The sequence below is a fragment of the Podarcis liolepis genome (genome assembly GCF_965112155.1).
Source record: "Podarcis liolepis genome assembly, chromosome: 3".
Taxonomy (NCBI): Eukaryota; Metazoa; Chordata; class Lepidosauria; order Squamata; family Lacertidae; genus Podarcis; species Podarcis liolepis.
In genome coordinates, this window is record NC_139557.1 from 35,475,232 (window position 1) to 35,490,869 (window position 15,638).

Below are 15,638 nucleotides of genomic sequence, written 5' to 3' on the forward strand. Positions count from 1 at the left end.
TCCCAACCTTTTTTTGGGCCATGCCCCACCTAAACATCTCTAAAATCCTGCCCCCCCCCATGACGTATAATTCTTATTATTCAAAAAGTGAACTCCTATTCACGTGGAGGAAGCCTAACCATTACCTTCTATGCTGTTACTATTTTTTTATTTTTTTTTACATAAGTAAAAAGTGACCTTTCCCCATCTGGCATGGTGGTGTGCCTCGAGATTTTTTTCATGAAACAAGTGTGCCTTTGCCCAAAAAAGGTTGGGAAACACTGGACTAGTACACAGAGAGTTCTTGAACTTCCTAGAGAGGACTCTGTGAGGTCACTTCCTTTGCCACCTCTAGTCAAGAACTGTGTAACAAAGGCAGCAAAACTTTTTAAGTCCTTCTGCCTGTGAGGAAGGCACTCTTCACCATGGTCTTCAGCCATGTTAGCTAAGACTACCAACTTTTATTTTACTGTAACTTAGAAGTATTTTTATGCACACTACCTTGCTATATTTGCTTCCTGCCTCAAAATGTAAGCAAACTCCCCTCCCCCCTCGTTTATTTCACTAAAAACGTGTAGTTTGTTCTCTGCACTGGGGGTGAAGAGGGGGGAGGTCAGTGGGCCACAAATGAAAGGGGTAGAAGGTTGCAATTGCCTAATTCCTTACCTTTAATAAGCTGCAAAACTTGTAATGGCTTTACTCTGCTAAAAAGGCTTCACAGTCAGATTACTTTTGTATCTCTCCCACACAATGTGGGGTAGGAGGTTTAGAGCTAAATCTACAAATTTAATCCTCAAATCCATCTTCCACAGGATCAACCTCGAGCATGCATGTACGTATGCAATTGGGTGTGCATTAGTGCCACTGGGAGCTGCAAGCTTAAGAAGTAGTAAAGTAAAAAAAGGTAAAGGACCCCTGGATGGTTAAGTCCTGTCAAAGGCGACTATGGAGTGTGGCGCTCATCACCACTTTCAGGCCGAGGGAGCTGGCATTTGTCTGCAGACAGCTTTCAGGGGCATGTGGCCAGCATGACTAAACCGCTACGGGACACAGTGGTGGAAACCAGAGTGTGCAGAAACGCCGTTTACCTTCCTGCCCCAGCAGTACCTATTTTATCTACTTGCACTGGCGTTCTTTGGAACTGCTAGGTTGGCAGGAAGTAGTACAGGGGCAGTGAGGCACCAAAAGTGGTGCCAGATGTGGGTGGGTGAGCCCCAAACAAAGATAAATGTGTCATTTTACCTAGGAATACTTCTGGGAACCACTGTCTTGAGAGAAGGAACACTATTCCCATACTCTCTTCGCCGCTTGTTTCACCCACCAAATCCCATGTAAAACAATGCAGATTCTTTACTGTTTTGTTCTATATTATTTGCTACCTTAATAATGAACCATTCAAGGTTTCTTAGTGACTCTGTCCAATCAAACCAATGGTAAATTATCCCCGAGTATTGTATGCAACTCTTTGTTGGATACTCAGGAGGCCTCTGCCTGCCGCCTTGGCTGGGTTGGAAATTCACTGTCAGAAAACTCAGAAACCTGGGGATTTTAGCAGAGTTCCAGAAATGTGCTCTCTTAGCAATTGTTGTGGTGAAAAAAGATAGTTTGGGGCCATTTATCTTTTAGTTGTCCTGTGGGTAAGCAGAGCCTTGACACTAGGCCGCCATTACACTCTCAGGCAAACCATGCCCCATCCTCCTCCTCCCTTTAAAATAAGGTGGGTGTTGTGGTGAACTGTGAGGCTTGGGACATAAAATGTGTTAACAGAGGTGTAAGCGAAGGAGCGATGGCAGGGCTGGCAAGCAGAGCAGGCGGGTGGGGGACAGCCTCTAGTCTAATAAACAAATAGATAGGCCCCTGGTATGCTTGTTTTGAAATGCAGCTCTGAGATCTTAGCTATCTAGCTCTTTTTAGGTGATGAGAACTATTATGGCTAACTGCAGAGAGCTTTCTCTCTGCCTGTGTGGGTTTTTTTAAATTAAAAAAACAACAACACAGCAGGCTTTGACTTGCATTGCCAAAAGAAGTATCTGGAATATGGGTTGGGTGGGTGGCATGGTAAAACGCGATCGTGAAGTGATAAGTTGCCACCATATCACAGTGTGCCGGGAGGTGGGAGCGGAGAAATCTCTAAATGGCATTTGATCAGTGCACTTATCACCACCTAAAATGGTTCATGTGACCCTCTTAGAGGAAGGTTGAAGTACTCTCTAGCTAGTATCCAGGCTACATCCAGATATGCTGTTTCCAGGTGAGCTGCTTTAATATTGCTGCCCTATATTTTCCAGAACAATGCAATTTTGACTCTGCAGGATAGCAATTCCTGTGCACACTGGCAAACCTTTGTGTGAGCATCAGTGATCTCCTTTGACAGCGTCTTCTTTCATTCCAAAACAGATTCTCAGCTGGAGGAGATGGAGGTAAAAAAAAGTCACCTTTTTCCGTCATACATTGAGAGTGTTATTACTTATTTATTTTAAAGTCCTTGCATAGAATTAAATGTCCTATCTTGAACAGAATCATTTTCTATCCTGCCTAGAGAGGATGTACAATTTAGAATCTGGGTCACTTGTTCTAGGCAAGGTGTTCAGTAATATACTTATTGCTGAGGACCCCAGTCGATTGTGGCATGTACATGTTTGTGCTTGGTTTATGTTGAATCTGCTAGCATTTTGCCTCACCAGCAGCAGGAATGCCATATTACATTTTTTTGGGCTATGGCAACATGAACATTTTGGGGGGCATATCTAGGGAAGGGTCATAGCTCATTGGCAGAACATCTGCTTTGCATGCACAAGATGTTGGGTATTGCTGCCAGTCAATACTGAACTAGATAACTAATGGTTTAACTCGGTATAAGGCAGCATAACAACAACAACAACAACAACAACAACAACAACAACAAACAAATATTTGTACCCCGCTCATCTGACTGGGTTGCCCCAGCTACTCTGGGTGGCTTCCAGCACATATAAAAACATAATAAAGCATTGCACATTTAAAAACTACCTGATACAGGGCTGCCTTCAGATGTCTTCTAAAGGTTGTATAGTTATTTATCTCCTTGACATCTGATGGGAGGGCATTCTACAGGGCGGGTGCCACTACCAAGAAGGCCCTCTGCCTGGTTCCCTGTAACCTCACTTCTTGCAGTGAGGGTAATGCTAGAAGGCCCTCAGAGCTAGCTCTTGTGCATCTATATTTATTTTCTGGGAGAGGGTGATGTGCACTAGCATGATCTTGCAGCCAGAGATGCCACATTGGACTAGTGAAAGATTTGGATAACCATCTCTATTTGGACAGTGACATCAGGTTGCTTTATCACTTCAGACCACAGATGGAAGCTCATAGGCTGAAATGCTTCCTCACAAAAACATACATATATCCAGAAAATGAATGCTTTGGAGAAGAGGTCTAATTTGCAGTCTAAAGTACAGTCCACATACAAATTTACTACCTTGGTGAGCAGTAAACAGCAGCCTCGCCTCCCATCTGAATTGGTACAGTCTTAGGAAAAGAAACTTGATACTGTTTGCATCAAAAAACTATAAAGGGTAAAGAGAAACTGCAGTATATTTCAGTGAGTTAAGAAATTACAGTGGCTTTGCTCTGCTTATCCAAGTTTTTGATATGACATTTGATGCAACAGGAAAAAGAGATCAGCCTTTCAGACTGTAACAGAATAAATTCAGATACTTGCCCATGATCTGCAAATCTCTTGCCTTTTTCTGGATTTTAGAAAATGCAGGATCAAAGATGTGGGAATTAATTAGCAAAGTAAAATGGTTTCAAAGAGAATTACTTTACATGCATTGCTTCTGTTCCTTTGTCATAATAAGAGAGTCACTATTTCATAGCATATTACCATTGCAGTGTTAAAAAAAAAAGGTGTTTACATGTCATTAGTTTATGGCTGACTACATATGCAGAGCACACCTTTCCTTAACGACAAAGACCATCTCAGTCAATTACTTTAAATCAATTTATGGCTTTGAGACATATACAGTCTCTCTCTCTCTCTCTCTCTCTCTCTCTCTCTCTCTCTCTCTCTCTCTCTCTCTGTGTGTGTGTGTGTGTGTGTGTGTCTGTATTCCAAAGCTTGCACAGGAAAAATGTCACTTGCTATCCAACCAAGGGCAAGCCTGAAACATATGGTTACAATATCTGTGCCTTCATTGGGCTCCTGGGAGTATTCAGTGACAAATCAATGAAAATCTCTTGTACATGGGCTAGTGCAAAGTGGTGTGCATTGAGGGTGATACTGGAGCCGCCCTGTGCTATGATATTGGTAGCTGTGCTGCTCCCTTCACCCGCTCCCTTGCACGGATGCATTTTAAGCAAAGCATGAGAAGCTATTGTTCCTTTGTGAATAAGAATTACAACAGTTTAACTTAAAATGAACAGAGAAACAGAAAACAGGTCTGGCTTTCCACTTACACACCAGAGAGGAGAATGTCCCGTAAATCTGTCAGATGAATGACTCCCTAAGCTGTATTCCTTCGTCTGTCTATGAACAATATTGGATGATTCACAAGAAAATCTCCCAGACATGAAAGGGTAATTATGATGTGGTCCATCAGTCATTCCCAGGGTTTGGCTGCACCAACGCTCCTTCCTGCAAGTCTTACACATGTGTGCATACCCTCAAGTGAGCCCCACTGAATATGTGTGGGGGGGGGGGGGATTACAGCTTTTTGTGTGTGTCAAGGTGTTACTGTTTGTACGTTTCTTACATTTCCACATTTCCCCCCCTGGGGCTGTGTGGGAATCTCTTCATATTGTGTTTTTATTATTTTAAAAACAGTGCTGAATTAGGGCACATATCAAATGAATAGCATTGTCAGCAGCCACTCTTAAGAATTCCAGAAAAACTAAAGCAGCTAATCTCTAGAATTTGTGATTGGGAAACCTTCCACAAGGATATTCCACTTTTTCCTCTCTGTCCAAGGGTTTATCAGTTCCCTCATTCCTCTGAGGCTTTTAATCGCAATTTAGAAACAATAGGGCTTTCACATTCCCTAAGCAAAGTAGTTCAAAATTGAAAAAGAGAGTGCTTTATGGCTCGGTTTATTTATATTTATATTAAATTAGGATTTTCAGTATGCCTAATTAGTATAATTAATCAAGGTTCCCCTTGAATATTCTCTACAGCTATTCTGTGACCTTTCTAGTTTGAGTAGTGGGTTGCAACATCGCTCTTCCACTGATATCCACTGTTCTACAGCTAACTTATTTGATGCTGTAAAATGTCACACTCTCCCCTCCCCCTTTACAGTTTCCCCCCTTTTTATTGTTCAGTTGAATATTGATCTGTATTGAGTGCAAGTTATCCTTTCTTCTTCCCAGAGCACTGGCCTTATGCTGTGCTGTACAAAAAGATCAGCTCCATCTGTACTTTTATTGTTTTGAAAAGTTAAACACTTCAAGGTGAAATTTAGGTGATAAAACCTACACTTTTCCCTCATGCTGACATCTTTTCCGATGCTTAGCTATACCAGTCTACATTTGCAACTGGCTGTAAGGTTAAAGGATCGGCAAAAACCCACTAAAGCATGGGCAGCGAACCTGCAACCCTCCATATGTTGTTGGATTCCAGCATGACTCAGTGGTCAGGGGATGATGGGAGCAGTAGTCCAGCAAAATCTAGAGGGTCACAGAGCCCCCATCGTGCGATAAACCCTGGGCAAGGCATACCCTTCTCACTGTTGCCAACCATCCAGAAAAAACCCTGGCATAGATGGAAAGCACCGTCTTAAAAGGCGTTACCCTTTCTGTCTCATACAGGAAGGAACGTCTCTTATTTGAGGGTGCCCTGTTATAATGCATGCAAGCATCATCTATGCTTTGTTTTGTTTTCCTTTAGAGCTGTTGTTTTTACTCGCATGAAAATATATTCAAATTACGGTGATTACAAGCAACAAACACAGTTAAGTTTTTGGGTTTTTTTAAGAGCAGCATGTCAATTCATAATACTCACAGAGGCACGAGGCTCAAGAGCTCAGGGCTGGCCATACTTTCTCAGACTTTGCTACTGGATTGCCCTTCATTGATGTTCGATGGATGGATTGGGCTGGTCCCTCTGGAGTCGGAGCCTAGACTGTTGCTCAGGACAGTGTCCTTGACACTGATCTGTCTACAGTGCTCCTGGGATGATGGATCCAGCCTGCTCATCTCACTCCTTGATCTTGGTCAGAAGCATATTTTATTTTACTAATTCCATTGAAAGTGTGCTCGAATTCTGCATTTTATACACTTTATTAGGCACGTATTATTATCAGTATAACATCATATGCGCATTTATCCACATTAGATGCATATACACACCAGATTTCTTAAACATATATTTATACAGTTCTGCTACAGAAATATAGTACCACATGGTGCACACTCTTTTTATATGTACAGCACGTGTATATTTCTGCATACAATTTTGCATACAATTAGTCAGGCTTAAAATAAACAAACCAGAATCCCAGAGCATTCAAGCAGCTTGGATGTAAGCAGGTGCTTGATGCGAGACATGCCAGTAAAGTTTGATTTGGTTGGAACAGTTACATTCTGTGTATAAAACCTCACAATCTGTGATTTTAAGGTGTTTAAACTGTTTTCAGTATTGTATTTTGATGTTATTACCTTCTCTGGGACCTTAGGGTGAAGGGCTGGTTAATGATGACGATGACGATGATAATTTCCATAGCTGGAGATTCAAATGTAGAATTCTGTCAACGGAAGCTTTGTGCAAATATTGCTGCTTGTGCAACAGGGCTCTTCACTTCTTTCTCCTCCACCCCCGGACCCCTAAAATTGGCTGTGGAGGGGATCAGGAGGACATCCCCTCCATAGTGCTTGGGGGGGGGAGTGAAGGAGGGCACGCTGCCTGGCAAGTCAAGACACTTGCCCTCTTGGAACAATCAGAAGAGCGTGATGTTGAATTCCTCCCCTGTTGTTTCCTACAACAGAAAGGGGAATCCTACAACAGAAAGGGGAATGCCAGGTTCATTCACACAAGGGTGACTTAGAATACATAGAGGGGGCTTTGCCCAGAAAGGCCATGTTGTTGAAGCCCCTCATTTTTAGGAAATACCATTTGATCAGAATTAAGTGGTCAAACTGTGGGGGAGACATACATCTTTTTTATAATATGACTGCCTGCGCTTTTTGATTATTTCTAGCACTGCATTTAGGTGTGAAAACGGGAGAGCAACACCATAGGCAGCTTTATTCCTGATGAACTAAGAGACCACCAGATTTATTCATGCCCCCAGGGATGAGGGATCCTTGACAGCTTGTGTTGCAGCTTAATATTGTAATTGATCTCATTTGCTGGCCTTTTGCACTGCTCCCCTTTCAGTCTTGTATGCTAAATAATTCAGACCTCTTATTTTCCCACAGCAAAAGAAACTCTGACTTCAATCATGCTTTTTACTGTTGCAGGAGCCTGTGGATCAAAAGTAGTAGTAATAGAAGGCCCCTGTGACGTAGATCACTTAACGTGACAGCTTTTTATTCATGCTGTGAGGATGTTCACCATCTGGTTATTTGATTAAAGTATTGTCTCATTCATATATATATATATATATATATATATATATATATATATATATTAGAACCCCCACTACAAAATGTTTCCTTTTTCATGGGTAAATCTGTAGCCATGAAAGATGCACTGAATTGTTTGGGGCAATGTGGCCACATTGGTGCCATTCTATTAACCAATGAGGCAGGTTTCAGGTAATCTTTATGGCTCAAAACACAGGTAATTAAGCAGGGGCCAAGCAAAAGAATTGCAGAAAACGTAGGTAACATAGCAGTTTAACTTGTGTAGGACTCAAATGGTGGCTGCAAAGCAGAAGGACTCAAATGGTGTCATGCATAGAGGGTCCCCTACCCAACTCAAATGGCATCAGGTAGTAAATGCAAGGGACTTGGTTAATAGCAGAGAATCACTGTTGGAAATAAATTAATCTGATTGGTCAGACACTGATTACCAGTAAACTGACAGCGGAGGCAGTCAGATTTAATTGAGCTCCAATCAGGGTTCAAGCAAAGCAGGCTCAGCTAGGGAAAGAAACACAATAAAACTAGCTATAGAGGCACATCCGTGTTGGTATCACCCACGTAGGACCAGTTCCAACTTAAGCAAAGGCTTTTGGAAAGGTGTTCGCACCTTGGCTAGAGACGGGATTAGAAATGGTTTGAGGACTATGGATTAGTTTGAAGCTGTCTTAAGAAACAGTTCATTAAATTCTATTTTTTAAAACGTATAAAACACAGGTCTCTAAAACTACTTCTTCATCTGGGGCCAGCATTTGTTGATTTCCAGTCAAACTAGTTTAGCAGCATAAGAGAGTTTATTTTTCATCTCGCTCCTGTTTAGAGTTAACTTCAGATGGAATGGTGAACTAATCTAAAAATGATCTAAAATGGATTTTTGGTGGGATACCTAAAATGTCACGGTTTTATGGTCCAATATCTTTGCCCTTTGTACAAGTGGAAGCAAACATCTTAGTGTTTCCCTTTTGGAAGAGGGTGATTTTTCCTCCCGAGTTGATAAAGCATTTCTGCTTCAGAGCCTCCCAAGTGGTACTGATTATCGGACAATTTGATTATTGGTTTCATAGGCCAGAACTGACTCGTAACATGTATTTTAGAATGTTTATGGGGAAAATAAAGTTTTAAAGTCTACTCTAGTGTTGGTGGCAAGGAGGTTACTTTTTTGCCTTCACCATTGCATCCCTGCAGTGTTGTCCATCAGAGCTTCTCCAGGTAGAGAAAAGGTTGTTGCATCCACTCATTTCAGAAGGAGATGCTCCTCCTGGGGTCAGCTCTGCCTAGTGGCCTGTGGTCAGTTGTCATGCGTGCACATTCACTACCCAACTTACATTCTCCTCTTCCTGTTATAAGAATGTATGCAGGAAAGCCTGCTGGTAAAGAAATGAATTTGAACATCTGGCTCCCTGGATGTTAAATAGAAACAATTATTATTTTAATATTGTCGTCATGATTTCTGAGTATGAAAATGTTTGATTTCAATATATGTTTATATATCAGTCTTCAATCATGCTTCTATTACTTCCACACCCAGTGGTAGGATATTTTACATTGATGCCTTTTGTACTGAACACAATCAAGGAAGTATTATGAAAGGCTTTTATTTGCTGATTTTCCAAGGTTTAAGGTGCCTTGAGTTAATTGTTCAAAACAAAACTTAAATAATACAGAAAACACAGTTTTAATAGCACCAGAAACACCCAAATATACTAACCAGCCAAGCCAAAAGCTACTGTTTTGTTGTTTTGTTTTTAATTATTTACTTGTTTTTAATCCTGTATTTATTCTGTGAACTACCCTAAGATCTTATGATGAGAGGCGGTGTATACATCTAATAAATTAAACTAAATTAAATTAACAATGTAAGTTGAAATACTTGTGTGTGTGCAGGACACTTAAATCAGAAAGGATTTTTTTTTTTTTGCTTTCCAGAACAGTAGCTGTTTTTGTCTGTTGTACTAAAGAAAAAGAAAAAGTCCTCTTTGTTGGCGCTTACTTCAAAGTAGTCATGTATAGGACTGGGATATTATAATCCCAAGGTTGATATGTTGAAGACTGAAACAAGACAAACTTTATTCTGAATTATTAAGTCCCCAACACTTTCACCTCTAGTTCTTCCCACTGCTGGTATGAATGCCCTCGAGAGAAAAAAGGTTTCCCACCCTGGTCTCAGGGCAGATCCACCCATGAGGCAATTGAGACGACAGCCTCAGGCACCACAGTCCAGCGAGGCAGCAGTTCCCCATGCTGATCTTTGTCCCCCCCCCCCTTTGTTCCTGATGTAGATCTTCCCTTACCCCATCTTCCCTGGTGGGGAGGGAGGATGCCATTTTGGTGTCCTCGTCAGGTGCCAAAATGTATTGGGCCAGCCCCTACATCAGACACAGGCGGAGCCTCATTGTCCATCTACTTCACAAAAATCTAGCTTGGGGAACCGCTGAGGTAATACTCACAAAACATGACTATAACAGTGCTCTGGCTGTTATGCAGGCCAAAAAATACTTCAGTCCTTGTCGGAACATTATTTATTTATTTATCACAACTCAAAAATCCCATTAAGATGTCTTCACAGAGAACAAACAATTTATGACAAGTAACTAGCAACAACTGTTCAGAAGGTTGGGAAGGCAATTACTTTATTAAAAAAGAGACACAATTGGCTTCTGCACCACTTATCCAAATAGATTTTCAGCTGGGTTCAATAAAGCAAAAAAAGAAAGATAGAAATTTGCCTTGGGTTTCTGCAGCCTTTTAAGATTTTCTTTGTTTTATTGTGGAAAGAAGAAGTGTTTGTTTAGAATTTCTTCACAGTTAGTACTGCGGGGGGGGGGGGGGATTCTGCTAGACTTCAAAACATATATCTGTCTCTCCCTGTACATTCAAAAAACTCATTATTAAGTTTTTCATGACTCTTCTAAAACTAGACGCTTCCTTCTGAGACATGAAAGTTAAGATTTCCCCCAAGAAAAAGTACAGTATTTGAATTTTTCTTTCTCCCGCTATTTGGGGCCTCTGGCATTACATACAATGACAGGTTTATCTTGCCAATACCCCTTTCTTCCTGGGTGCTAAAAATAATTTTGAAAATGTGCCAGGCAAAATGAACAAAAAAAATGTAGCTGTCTTCACCTTGTCTTACATGTATTTGCCTTGATCAGCTTTATAGTATAGGGGTGACCAAACTGTGCCTTCTGGCCCTTTTGCAATATGACTCTAGGGCAGTTTAAGCCAGCCAGGTGTCTTTAGAAGCTCATAAACAAGACACAAAGGTTCTGGGCATTCTTTGTTTGTCATACAGTATAACTTAGATGCAGTTACTACAATGGAAAATCTCTGTAGTTGATTTCCAGCATTTGATCTTCAGAGGGGTATTGCTTCTGTACAAAAAGGTTTAATTCAACTATCGTGACTAATATTTGATGACAGGCAAGTCATGAAACTAATTTCTCTTTAAAATAGGGTTGGGGAGTCTGTGTTGCCAGACTACAACTGTTTGTGTAATTCCAATAACTTGAATGTTGTGAAGTGGCACTGTTTGTGCATGTGTGCACCTGCACCTAGCATTTCCAAAGCTTTTTCCGTATGAGGTGAAAAAACCTAATCAGTTTTTAAAAAACATGGAAGCTTATTTCTGTTAGTTTCTAGATCTGTAAAACAAGCACCAAAACGACACAAATAATTAATAAGTTGCTATGAGTGTTGATACTTTGCCTGTTCACCAAATCAGTGATTCCCTGGAATTCTGTCTCCAGAATGGATCTATGTCCACTGCTGGCCTGGAAGTGAGGAGCAAAAACTTGCTGGCTGCTTATGGGTCTTGTGTCACAAGCTGATGGCCGCAGTGCACTGTGGGACAAAGCAAAGGAGAATCTGAACTTCCTAAGTGAAGTGCAGTCACTTTGGCATGCTGGCTACTGTTTTTCTAAAAATAGAATCTCTTTGCTTTTCATTCATGTTTTATCGGACCACTCATCACTGTGTGCCAATGTAGAAGTAGCATTTATTCTCTTATTTACCGTTCCCTCTTTTTCTTCAATAGTGAGAATGAATAGGAAATCAATGCTATTAGAGGGAAGAATGACGAGTTCATCCCCAGGAAGCTGTGTGCTCATATATTTAGCCCCACATCCCACCTGCATCTTTTAGCAAACCTGGTATATAGGATGGAACTACAGTGGTACCTCAGGTTAAGAACTTAATTCGTTCTGGAGGTCCATTCTTAACCTGAAACTGTCTTAACCTGAGGTACCACTTTAGCTAATGGGGCCTCCCGCGCTGCCGCCACGCGATTTCTGTTCTCATCCTGAGGTAAATTTCTTAACCTGAGGTACTATTTCTGGGTTAGCGGAATCTGTAACCTGAAGCGTCTGTAACCTGAGGTACCACTGTATAAGAAAAACATGTCAGCAAAGAAGCATACCATTGCAAGGAGACCCCAAAGGTCCTCTAATGTAACCTCCTGTGATGCAGGAATAGGATAAACCCAATACTACAGCATCCCTGAGAGGTGACTGTCTAGTCTCCATATGTTGCTGGACTCCAGCTCCGATCATCTCTGACTATTGCCCATGCTGGTTGGGGATGATGGAAGCTGGAATCCAGAAAATGCCTGGAGGGCCGCAGGTTCCCCACCCCTCCTTTAGGTAACCATTGCTCGCACCTTCCACGTAGTCTGTGGAATAATCACGGATTTGCTTTGCTAAAGACTTTAGACTTTCTAACAGTGAACAAATGCCTGAAGGGGCTCTCTCAATTAGCAAAGGCATAGTCCAGTTTCTCATAGGCAATGTGGTCTCTCCCCCCACAACTCCCTGCTGAGCAGATGTATAATATATGACATGATAAATTTGGGTCTAAAGTAATAGTAGGAGGGGAAAGTGCTCCACCAGTAGAGACAAATCCTGGATAGGATTTATATGTATTCATAAAGTACTAGAGTACGTAGTATTGTTTTGCAAAGTAAGGGCATAAAGCAGGATAAGCTGACTCGAAGATTACAAACACTTGAAATAAAAAAAAGTTGGTAGGTGAGCAGAGTTCTGTGATTTTCTAGGTGGTTCAGAACCTAGCACAAAAGTGTGTTTATTCACCTAAGCTGCATAGTGTTGCATCTTCTTTTTAGGTCCTTTGGCATTAAGCAAAACCACCTACATACTTTATCAGCCCCCTCCTCCAGCCCCCAGATCATGACACAGTTTGGTCCACAACTCTGCTATTATCAGAAAGACAGAACAAGAAGTCCACATAGAGCAGATAGCTCAAGAAAATGAACCATGCTGCAGGCTGCAGGGCAAGTCTCACAGACACATGCAGCGTATGGTAAAGGAATTACATATACAGTGGTACCTCGGGTTACATACGCTTCAGGTTACATACGCTTCAGGTTACAGACTCCGCTAACCCAGAAATAGTACCTCGGGTTAAGTACTTTGCTTCAGGATGAGAACAGAAATTGTGCTCCGGCGGCGCGGCGGCAGCAGGAGGCCCCATTAGCTAAAGTGGTGCTTCAGGTTAAGAATGGACCTCCGGAACGAATTAAGTACTTAACCCGAGGTACTGCTTTAAAATACATTTGAACCATTTTAGAGGTTGAAGGAAAATCAGTGAATCCACAGACCTCAAACACAAATTGAAAGCCCTCCTTTCTCAACGTTAGTCCGCTTTTACATAAACTCTTCCTCCCTACTCCAAACACAGACTGACATCAGAAATATAGAATGACAAATCAGGGGGGAGGGTTTTTTGTTTTGTTTTGTTTTTGCCTTTGCTTTGTGCAGGGACCATTTGAAGAGGAACGGTTTATCTGGAGAGTGAGAGGACTTTCTGAATTTAAGTAGCAGTGTCCTGAAAGGGTTATACCCAACTCTCTCTAGTTTTAACATGGTGTGTACGCTAAAGAGTCTGGATAGCTCAGCTGGTTAGAGCGTGGTTCTGATAACACCAAGATTGCAGGTTTGATCCCCGTATGGGGCAGCTGCATATTCCTGCACTGCAGGGAGTTGGGCCAGGTGATCTTTGGGGTCTGTTCTAGCTCTATAATTCTATGATTCTATATACAAGTGAGTAGGCGAGGTATTGGGAGCTCAGAGCCGCAGCGTATGAACGCGCCGCCATCTTGGAACTTTTCAAGATGGGAGGTTTGCTTCCCGACCCTGCATAGAAATGGCTGTTATGACACTGGCAAAGTTGTGTGTGTGTGTGTGTGTGTGTGTGTGTGTGTGTGTATGATTTCAAGCTTTCAGGCTGCACAAATCACCACTGGGTGTTCTTCAATAACGGAACATAACATTAGGTATTTTGTAGCATTGTTTGGAGCCAACACTCCAACGACACCTGCAAGGCTGAAGATTCCCAACTCCTTACAAAGAGAAAATCAGTGAAAAGAAACTTCTAATCTCCTGACAGCTCAGAAATATGTATTTTTTTTTAATGATTGTTGGTTCTTGAAATCTTCAGTGCTTTTCCACAGTAGTACACTAGATGGCAATGCAGAGGCAAATAAAATACTCTGTGCAGTGCTTTGAATGTGCCAGGCTGTATTTGATGGGTTCTTTATTACAGTGGTGGAGGGATTAAGTGTCTCGCTTCACAAAACTGGGCAGTGGAGCTGGCATTAGAGCAGAAGTGCTGGATCTGTTTGCAGGGATGGGATCTGAGGACAAAGAAGCCATGCTTTCGGGGAAGAACAGCCAGGGTGGGAGGGTGCCTGCCTCATTCACTGCAGCACAGTTGGCTGGGTAGCAGAGAACTCTGTTACGTTCTTAAAACTTAACAGCCATTTTTTGTTTTCATGATACTCTTAACTGTGCTCAGTACAGACTTTAACCTAATTCATTGGCAGGCGATACAGGAATTTCTTTATTGCTCTGTTGAACTAGGGCTGGAACTTAGTTCTGGGAGAAGCAATGCGTTTTCCCACTCTGCATTTACCAAATCTGCTCTTAAGGGCATGTCTACATAAAAAACTTTATTGCTGAAACACATTACCAGCAAACTAATTTGATAGGACTATGCTATTTGTGAGAGCAGGTTGGCAAGTTTTAGTATTTGAATACTTTGTTCCGTGGTGTGTGTTTTAAGCAAGCCCCTCTGCTCACAGAAAAATTAACATGCCAGGAGAAGGCTACCCTAGAACCTTCCTCCTGGTGTGCTAATATTATATGTATAGGGTGTGTTTTAAATAAGGTGGCATATTCAGCCAGCTGGCTGAAGTGTTAGTCCAGTAATTAAACCCTGATCTCCCAGGTCCTAGTCTGACCCTAAACCAGGCTTCCTCAACCTCGGCCCTCCAGATGTTTTGAAACCACAATTCCCATCATCCCTGACCACTGGTCCTGCTAGCTAGGGATCATGGGAGTTGTAGGCCAAAAACATCTGGAGGGCCGAGGTTGAGGAAGCCTGCTCTAACCATTGCACCACACTGTCTTCCTCCTGCTATGGGGCAGCAATATAAATCAAGTTTTATTTGATGTTTCAATGTGTCGTAAACTACTCTGCGATGATTCTTTAAAATATGAAGTGGTATAGAAATGAAAGGAGTATTTTGGCACCAAAGATGCGGTGGGAGCTTGGCAATATATTATTGCAGATCCAGGGTAACAGAGTTTAGGAGTGCAAGGGCACCCATAACTGCTAAAGTTGGGGAATGTTAGAAATGAATAAATGGTAGAATTTAGATAGTATTTGAAGTATTGAAGGAAAGATGAAAGGCGTTAGATTTAAAATGCAGGCTAAAGCAGGAAATCGCCTAGAGAGGCGGGCCACCATTGTGTAATTACTGGACAATGGCCAGTTGTTGACACTCTGCCTAAGCATGGGGTAAATAGAAGAGTAGGGAAGGGGATGTTACAGGAGCCATGGTGTCACACAGGGGGGAAATGTATCCTTTTAAAATTTGAGGTTGGGGAAGGAGGGGGAGAATCTAATGCTGGGCTGCTGTGAAGGACGGGCTCCCTCTGATATGTGAATGCTGTGAAAATCGATATGTGTAAATATTTCAAAGACACTGCATACTCCACTCCACTGTGCCTTGTGTTCCCCCAAAGGAACACAGACCCTAGTTAAGTGCCAAGACCCCTTGCAATCTCGTGCACCACTCAGTAGAGGTG

At 41.9% G+C, this 15,638-nt stretch overlaps 1 long non-coding RNA gene across 2 annotated transcripts in view; it reads left to right on the forward strand.

The window, feature by feature from the left end:
- The first annotated feature begins 341 nt into the window (after nt 1–341).
- Nucleotides 342–15,638, forward strand: part of LOC310703525 — a 236,558-nt gene continuing 221,261 nt past the window's right edge. For both annotated transcript variants that reach the window (XR_014524216.1, XR_014524217.1), the window contains exons 1-2: nt 342–509; nt 2,268–2,399. This is a non-coding gene — a long non-coding RNA (uncharacterized lncRNA). The remainder of the gene's footprint in view (nt 510–2,267; nt 2,400–15,638) is intronic.